Here is an 8,859-nt window from a genome sequence, read left to right on the forward strand (position 1 = left end):
CGGATGCGCGGGAGGGCGGGGTTCAGGGAGGACGTCTATAAAAGCCCTTCCAGAACTGGACGAATGCCCTGTAGCCATCTTTTGTCTATAGCACGGCTGGGTACTGGTTAGTGACCATATCACAGTAATAAATTTCAACGTTTTCAAGGACCCCTTCACATACCTCCCAACATTTAGAAAATCCAATGCGGGACATCTTGTTCAGCGGGGGGGGGGGGGGGGGGGGGGATTGTGCCAGGGATCAAAGTTGTTGAGCGGGGCGGGGGTCAAAGTGCTGGAGAATCAAAGTTGTTTGAGCGGGGGGGTTCTCCTACATGTGCTCCGTATTTCCCGTCGCACTGTGATTGCCCGTATAGCGGTCATGTGCGGAGGCGGGACTTCTAGACAATCAATGACAGGCCAGCCCCACGCCGCACATGACCCCCATACGCCCAATCACAGGGAACCGGACACCAAACATGGCGGTGGAACGCAAACATGGAGGTGGAACGCAAACATGGAGGCACGGAATGTCGCGCCCGGGCCCTGTTTCCCGGGATCCTAGTCTAGTCCGCGGGACCCCGGGACAGACTTTGAATTGCGGGAGGATCCCGCAGAATCCGGGACAGTTGGGAGGTATGCCTTCATCAGGTATGCTTTGACTTGAATTGATATGGGTTCCCAGCGGGTAGTTGCTATAACACTCATTTGCAGTGGCGGCCCGTCCATACGGGGCACAGGGGCCCCGCCCCCCTAATCCATGCGCCCGGCTCCTTAATCTACATGGATTCCAATGAGTTTTTTTTATTTTTTATTACTGTAGCACTACCCCCGGAGGAGCTGCTGGTTGTTTTGGGTGGCACGTTTACCTCGTGGCTCTTCCAAATTCCTAGGGGTGAATGGTGCATATAGTAGAAGTAAAGGAATGTCCGCAACAGGTGCTCTTTGCTGTGCTCTTTATTACCCAGCCGGGTAAAAACAATAAAACTTGTGGTGAGAAAAGTAAAGTTGAAAGAATAAAGGAGAATAGCGGATTCAGGCGTAATAATAGCAAACAGTCCTGCTCCCAAACAGTCCTGCTCCCAAGCGTAACACTTCTCTGCGCCACTCCAGCCGGAGTGGGTTTAGTGTACCCGGATAGGCCTCTCTCACTGACCTGGCAGCCGCAGTATCACTCGAACATTTGTAGGATAAAGTCTCTGCCACAGACCCTCCTTGGTGAACATCAGGGAGACACCTCTGCCACAGGCCCTCTCTAACTTTTAGTTACGGAGGCAATCCTCCTTGGGTGAATTACGTCTGGATCTCCTTCAACTTGTCGCCCAGGTACCGACTGACAGGTGATCAATCCTTCAGTGTCCGGCTACCTTGATCCCCGGTGGTTTGTCGAGGCCCTTTTGGATCGCCAGCCTCTCAATGGCGCTCCTCAGACGGACTCCCCACCGAACAGCAGTACAGCTTGGGATCCTCAAAAGTGGGAACCCAGTCACTCACTGGGTCCTCGTCGCTGCTCAAATGTTCCAGGCCAACAGAACTTCCCACTGAGATATCAGGACACAGCACAGGACTAAAATTTCAAGGGACAAGGGAATTCAAACCAGGGTAGTTGGCAAGTATGAGGCAGCTTCTTTGGGCCCCACAACAATGACAGGGCCCAGGGCACCTTCCCCTTCTGCCCTGCCTTAAAAAAGGCCCTGCTTATCGGTTCTAAGTCTAACTCTTCCCCACTCAATCCAAAACTCAAATATGTGAAATTATCCTTTAATATACAGTTAAATCTAAGCTTTAACATAATATAACAAATAAGCTTTAATGTGTTCACATAATTTCTTTAAATCTTTAATTAAAATAATAATTGGTGATCCCGCCATTTAAAGATTTTTGATATTTAGGAAATTAAATGTTGCCAGGTTAGGGTTTACATCTCAGCACCTAATGCCACGTACAGACGGTCGTTTTTTGTGATAGAAAAAAACGACGTTTTATGTGATGAAAAAAAACTACGTTTTTGAAACTTCATTTTAAAAAACGACGAAGCATACACACCATCGTTTTTTCAAAATGCTCTAGCAAAGCGCGGTTACGTTCAGCACGTACGACGGCACTCTGTTCCATTCAAACTCGCTTCATAACTTGCTTCTGAGCATGCGCGGTTTTAAAAACGTTGTTTTTCCCACACACTATTATTTTAAATGACACAAAAAACGACGTTTTGAAAAAAGCATGTTCGAATTTTTTTTGGTCGTTTTTCAGAAGACATAAAACAACGTTTTCCCCACACACGGTCATTTTAAATGACGTTTTTAAAAATTTCGTTTTTTTCCATCACAAAAAGTGATGGTGTGTACGCGGCATAAGACACTCTTGGCTCGGAGAGCGTGGAAGATGTTGGCAGCAGTCCATGGACCACATGGTATTACAGTAAGAGTCACCCCCGTCCAGCATTTTCTATTCACGTTATCAGATGTCACTCCAGATCACGTCTGAATATTCTGATAGATACCACAGCAGAGATCAGATTAGAACCCACTGCTTATTCTCAGAAATGAATTCATCTCCTTCCTGTGACAGTAACATTTAAGTCCCTAATTTCCAGGACAGTATCAGGTTTGAAGGTCTGGATTACTTTTTTTTGCCTCTGCATTTTTTTCTTGGTTTCAGTACTGACCGTCTGAACCCACCAAACTTTTTTTTTTCCTTCAATTTAAATTTCTCATCATCTAATTATGTCTTCTGGGCTTTATTTTTCATTAAGACCCAACCCTAGACAAAAATATACTCACTGCCCACTTTATTAGGTACACCTAGTGCCAGGTTGGACGCCCTTTTGCCTTCAGAACTGCCTTAATTCTTGGTGGCATACAGTGGCGGCTGGTGCTCAAAATTTTTTAGGTGGCGCAAACGAAAAAAAAACACATCAATTGCAGCCTCACTGTGCCATCAATTGTCGCCACTGTGCCATAAATTTTCGCCACTGTGCCATCAAACGCAGCCACTGTGCTATCAATTGTCACCACTGTGCCATCAAATGCAGCCACTGTGCCCCATCAATTGTTGCCACTGTGCCATCAAATGCAGCCACTGCGCCCCATCAATTGTCACCACTGTGCCATCAAATGCAGCCACTGTGCCCCATCAATTGTTGCCACTGTGCCATCAAACGCAGCCACTGTGCCCATGAATTGTCACCACTGTGCCATCAAACGCAGACTTTTTTTTTTTTATTCAACCTGCTGATTGAACTGAATCTTTTTTTTTCATAATGTATGCCCTTCCTAACACTGACTGAGGGATGATGAAAGAACCAGGCAGGATCAAGCTAGGAACATACTAATTAGCACTAAATAAGAGGGGGGGGGGGACAGAGGAAAATACCAGGGACGAGAAGAAGCAAGGGGGTGATCTGTCCAATGGAGAAGGGGAGGAGGAGGAGCAGGGGAGTGCACTGTCCAATGTAAAAGGGAAGGAGGAGGAGCAGGGGAGTGCACTGCCCAATGGAGAAGGGAAGGAGGAGGAGCAGGGGAGTGCACTGTCCAATGGATAAGGGGAGGAGAAGGAGCAGGGGAGTGCTCTGTTGAATGGATAAGAGGTGGAGGAGGAGCAGGGGAGTGCACTGTCCAATGGAGAAGGGGAGGAGGAGGAGCAGGGGAGTGCACTGTCCAATGGAGATGGAGAGGAGGAGGAGCAGGGCAGTGCACTGTCCAATGGAGAAGAGGAGGAGCAGGGGAGTGCACTGTCCAATGAGAAGGGGAGAAGCAGGGGGTGAACTGTCCACTGGAGATGAGGAGGAGCAGGGGAGTGCACTGTCCAATGGATAAGGGGAGGAGGAGGAGCAGGGGAGTGCACTGTCCAATGGATAAGTGGAGGAGGAGGAGCAGCAGGGGAAGGCACTGTCCAATGGAGAAGGGGAGGAGGAGGAGCAGGGGAGTGCACTGCCCAATGGAGAAGGGAAGGAGGAGGAGCAGGGGAGTGCACTGCCCAATGGAGAAGGGAAAGAGGAGGAGCAGGGGAGTGCACTGTCCAATGGAGAAGGGAAGGAGGAGGAGCAGGGGAGTGCACTGCCCAATGGAGAAGGGAAGGAGGGGGAGCAGGGGAGTGCACTGCCCAATGGAGAAGGGAAAGAGGAGGAGCAGGGGAGTGCACTGTCCAATGGAGAAGAGGTGGAGGAGGAGCAGGGGAGTGCACTGTCCAATGTATAAGGGGAGGAGGAGAAGCAGGGGAGTGCTCTGTCGAATGGATAAGAGGTGGAGGAGGAGCAGGGGAGTGCACTGTCCAATGGAGAAGGGGAGGAGGAGGAGCAGGGGAGTGCACTGTCCAATGGAGAAGAGTCGGAGGAGGAGCAGGGCAGTGCACTGTCCAATGAAGATGGGGAGGAGGAAGAGCAGGTGAGTGTACTGTCCAATGGAGATGGGGAGGAGGAGGAGCAGGGCAGTGCACTGTCCAATGGAGAAGAGGCAGAGGAGGAGCAGGGGAGTGCACTGTCCAATGAGAAGGGGAGAAACAGGGGGGTGAACTGTCCACTGGAGATGGGGAGGAGGAGGAGCAGGGGAGTGCACTGTCCAATGGATAAGGGGAGGAGGAGAAGCAAGGGAGTGCACTGTCCAATGGATAAGGGAGGAGGAGGAGGAGCAGCAGGGGAAGGCACTGTCCAATGGAGAAGGGGAGGAGGAGGAGCAGGGGAGTGCACTGCCCAATGGAGAAGGGAAGGAGGAGGAGCAGGGGAGTGCACTGCCCAATGGAAAAGGGAAAGAGGAGGAGCAGGGGAGTGCACTGTCCAATGGAGAAGGGAAGGAGGAGGAGCAGGGGAGTGCACTGCCCAATGGAGAAGGGAAGGAGGAGGAGCAGGGGAGTGCACTGCCCAATGGAAAAGGGAAAGAGGAGGAGCAGGGGAGTGCACTGTCCAATGGAGAAGAGGTGGAGGAGGAGCAGGGGAGTGCACTGTCCAATGGATAAGGGGAGGAGGAGAAGCAGGGGAGTGCACTGTCCAATGGAGAAGAGGCGGAGGAGGAGCAGGGCAGTGCACTGTCCAATGAAGATGGGGAGGAGCAGGTGAGTGTACTGTCCAATGGAGATGGGGAGGAGGAGGAGCAGGGCAGTGCACTGTCCAATGGAGAAGAGGCAGAGGAGGAGCAGGGGAGTGCACTGCCCAATGGAAAAGGGAAAGAGGAGGAGCAGGGGAGTGCACTGTCCAATGGATAAGTGGAGGAGGAGGAGCAGCAGGGGAAGGCACTGTCCAATGGAGAAGGGGAGGAGGAGGAGCAGGGGAGTGCACTGCCCAATGGAGAAGGGAAGGAGGAGGAGCAGGGGAGTGCACTGCCCAATGGAGAAGGGAAAGAGTAGGAGCAGGGGAGTGCACTGTCCAATGGAGAAGGGAAGGAGGAGGAGCAGGGGAGTGCACTGCCCAATGGAGAAGGGAAGGAGGGGGAGCAGGGGAGTGCACTGCCCAATGGAGAAGGGAAAGAGGAGGAGCAGGGGAGTGCACTGTCCAATGGAGAAGAGGTGGAGGAGGAGCAGGGGAGTGCACTGTCCAATGTATAAGGGGAGGAGGAGAAGCAGGGGAGTGCTCTGTCGAATGGATAAGAGGTGGAGGAGGAGCAGGGGAGTGCACTGTCCAATGGAGAAGGGGAGGAGGAGGAGCAGGGGAGTGCACTGTCCAATGGAGAAGAGTCGGAGGAGGAGCAGGGCAGTGCACTGTCCAATGAAGATGGGGAGGAGGAAGAGCAGGTGAGTGTACTGTCCAATGGAGATGGGGAGGAGGAGGAGCAGGGCAGTGCACTGTCCAATGGAGAAGAGGCAGAGGAGGAGCAGGGGAGTGCACTGTCCAATGAGAAGGGGAGAAACAGGGGGGTGAACTGTCCACTGGAGATGGGGAGGAGGAGGAGCAGGGGAGTGCACTGTCCAATGGATAAGGGGAGGAGGAGAAGCAAGGGAGTGCACTGTCCAATGGATAAGGGAGGAGGAGGAGGAGCAGCAGGGGAAGGCACTGTCCAATGGAGAAGGGGAGGAGGAGGAGCAGGGGAGTGCACTGCCCAATGGAGAAGGAAAGGAGGAGGAGCAGGGGAGTGCACTGCCCAATGGAAAAGGGAAAGAGGAGGAGCAGGGGAGTGCACTGTCCAATGGAGAAGGGAAGGAGGAGGAGCAGGGGAGTGCACTGCCCAATGGAGAAGGGAAAGAGGAGGAGCAGGGGAGTGCACTGTCCAATGGAGAAGAGGTGGAGGAGGAGCAGGGGAGTGCACTGTCCAATGGATAAGGGGAGGAGGAGAAGCAGGGGAGTGCACTGTCCAATGGAGAAGAGGCGGAGGAGGAGCAGGGCAGTGCACTGTCCAATGAAGATGGGGAGGAGCAGGGGAGTGCACTGTCCAATGGAGATGGGGAGGAGGAGGAGCAGGGCAGTGCACTGTCCAATGGAGAAGAGGCAGAGGAGGAGCAGGGGAGTGCACTGCCCAATGGAAAAGGGAAAGAGGAGGAGCAGGGGAGTGCACTGTCCAATGGAGAAGGGAAGGAGGAGGAGCAGGGGAGTGCACTGTCCAATGGAGAAGAGGTGGAGGAGGAGCAGGGGAGTGCACTGTCCAATGTATAAGGGGAGGAGGAGGAGCAGGGGAGTGCACTGCCCAATGGAAAAGGGAAGGAGGAGGAGCAGGGGAGTGCACTGTCCAATGGAGAAGAGGTGGAGGAGGAGCAGGGGAGTGCACTGTCCAATGGATAAGGGGAGGAGGAGGAGCAGGGGAAGGCACTGTCCAATGGAGAAGGGGAGGAGGAGCAGGGGAGTGCACTGCTCAATGGAGAAGGGAAGGAGGAGGAGCAGGGGAGTGCTCTGCCCAATGGAGAAGGGAAAGAGGAGGAGCAGGGGAGTTCACTGTCCAATGGAGAAGGGAAAGAGGAGGAGCAGGGGAGTGCACTGTCCAATGGAGAAGAGGTGGAGGAGGAGCAGGGGAGTGCACTGTCCAATGGATAAGGGGAGGAGGAGAAGCAGGGGAGTGCTCTGTCGAATGGATAAGAGGTGGAGGAGGAGCAGGGGAGTGCACTGTCCAATGGAGAAGGGGAGGAGGAGGAGCAGGGGAGTGCACTGTCCAATGGAGAAGGGGAGGAGGAGGAGCAGGGGAGTGAATTGTCCAATAGAGACGGGGAAGAGGAGGAGCAGGGGAGTGCACTGTCCAATGGAGAAGGGGAGAAGCAGGGGGGTGAACTGTCCACTGGAGATGGGGAGGAGGAGGAGCAGGAGAGTGCACTGTCCAATGGATAAGGGGAGGAGCAGGGGAGTGCACTGTCCAATGGATAAGGGGAGGAGGAGCAGGGGAGTGAACTGTCCAATGGAGACGGGGAAGAGAAGGAGCAGGGGAGTGCACTGTTCAATGGAGAAGGGGGGAGGAGGAGGAGCAGGGGAGTGCACTGTCCAATGGAGAAGGGGAGGAGGAGAAGCAGGGCAGTGCACTGTCCAATCGAGGCGGGGAGGAGAAGGAGCAGGGGAGTGCACTGTCCAATGTATAAGAGGCGGAGGAGGAGCAGGGGAGTGCACTGTTCAATGGAGAAGGGGAGTAGGAGGAGCAGGGGGTGAACTGTCCAATGGAGATGAGGCAGAGGAGGAGCAGGGGGGTGAACTGTCCAATGGAGATGGGGAGAAGGAGCAGGGGAGTGCACTGTCCAATGGAGAAGGGGAGGAGGAGGAGCAGGGGGTGAACTGTCCAATGGAGATGAGGCAGAGGAGGAGCAGGGGGGTGAACTGTCCAATGGAGATGGGGAGAAGGAGCAGGGGAGTGCACTGTCCAATGGAGAATGGGAGGGAGGGGAAAGAGGAGGTGTCATTTCTCAGTGACGCTTCCCTGAACTTTCTGGACCGGAAGTTCAGGGAAGCAGCAATGAGAGAGCAGGAGCCACAAGCATTAAAAGCTCCATGGTAGGAGTTTTAACAAATTGTTTTCCGGGGAATGTATCATTTATTGTGCTCAGTGTGTTAAGCTACAACAATTCAGCTTTAAATGTGACCTCCATCCTTCCCTCCAGTCTTGCACATTGGTACCGGCTCCTCTCCTGGACTGAAATTACTCTGATTTCACCGCACACTGCGAGCTTCTCACAATGTGCATTAAAAGCTGCAGCAAGTCAGCTAGCGCTCTGCCTCATTTCCTGGCTGGAGGGCATCCAGTGTCATATAGCCCTTTCCTCCCCAGCCTGACATTCCCTGGCCCCGCCCTTTTCATTCATCGGATTTCAGTTATTTTAATCATGGAGGCTCAGAATCACATGTGGGCGTTACCTAAGGGCAGGTCTGCATGCGTTTTTGGGGCGGCGTCATTCATTTGAATTGACCTCAATCCGCTGCGAAAGAAGCTAATGTACCAAATCTTGGCACAGAGCCGGGAGCGTTTACGGTCGCAATTTTTCCCGCGATTGTAGCGCAATTCGTCGCTCGCCAATTGCTGCAAAATCGTCCTACGCTAGGGGTGCCATTGAGAAATAATGGCATCGCAAACATGTTCAGCGATTCTGGAATCGCGTACAGAATCGTGGCAATTCCACCTGCAATCCATAATGCTTAGGGCCCCTTTCACACTTGTGCGACTCTAAAGTTGCGCCGACTTTGGAGTGGCTTTGACCATTGATAATGGACAACTGTTGCACACAAGTTGCATTGTAGGCCCCTTTCACACTTGTGCGACACGTCCCGCAACTTGGGACTGCAAAGTCGCATGACAACTCGTACCGCATGATTTTCAATCAGTGCCCTTCATACCTGTGCGACTTCAAGTCGCAGCGACTTCAAAGTAGTCCCTGTACTACTTTGGTCCCACTTTGATGCAACTTGAGGTCCATAGATGTCAAGAATACACAGGTATTGTTTCAAGGCGATTCAAAATCGCTGCTAAAAAATCGCACGCGACT

Source organism: Rana temporaria, chromosome 2 (genome assembly GCF_905171775.1).
Source record: "Rana temporaria chromosome 2, aRanTem1.1, whole genome shotgun sequence".
In the NCBI taxonomy this organism is placed as follows: Eukaryota; Metazoa; Chordata; class Amphibia; order Anura; family Ranidae; genus Rana; species Rana temporaria.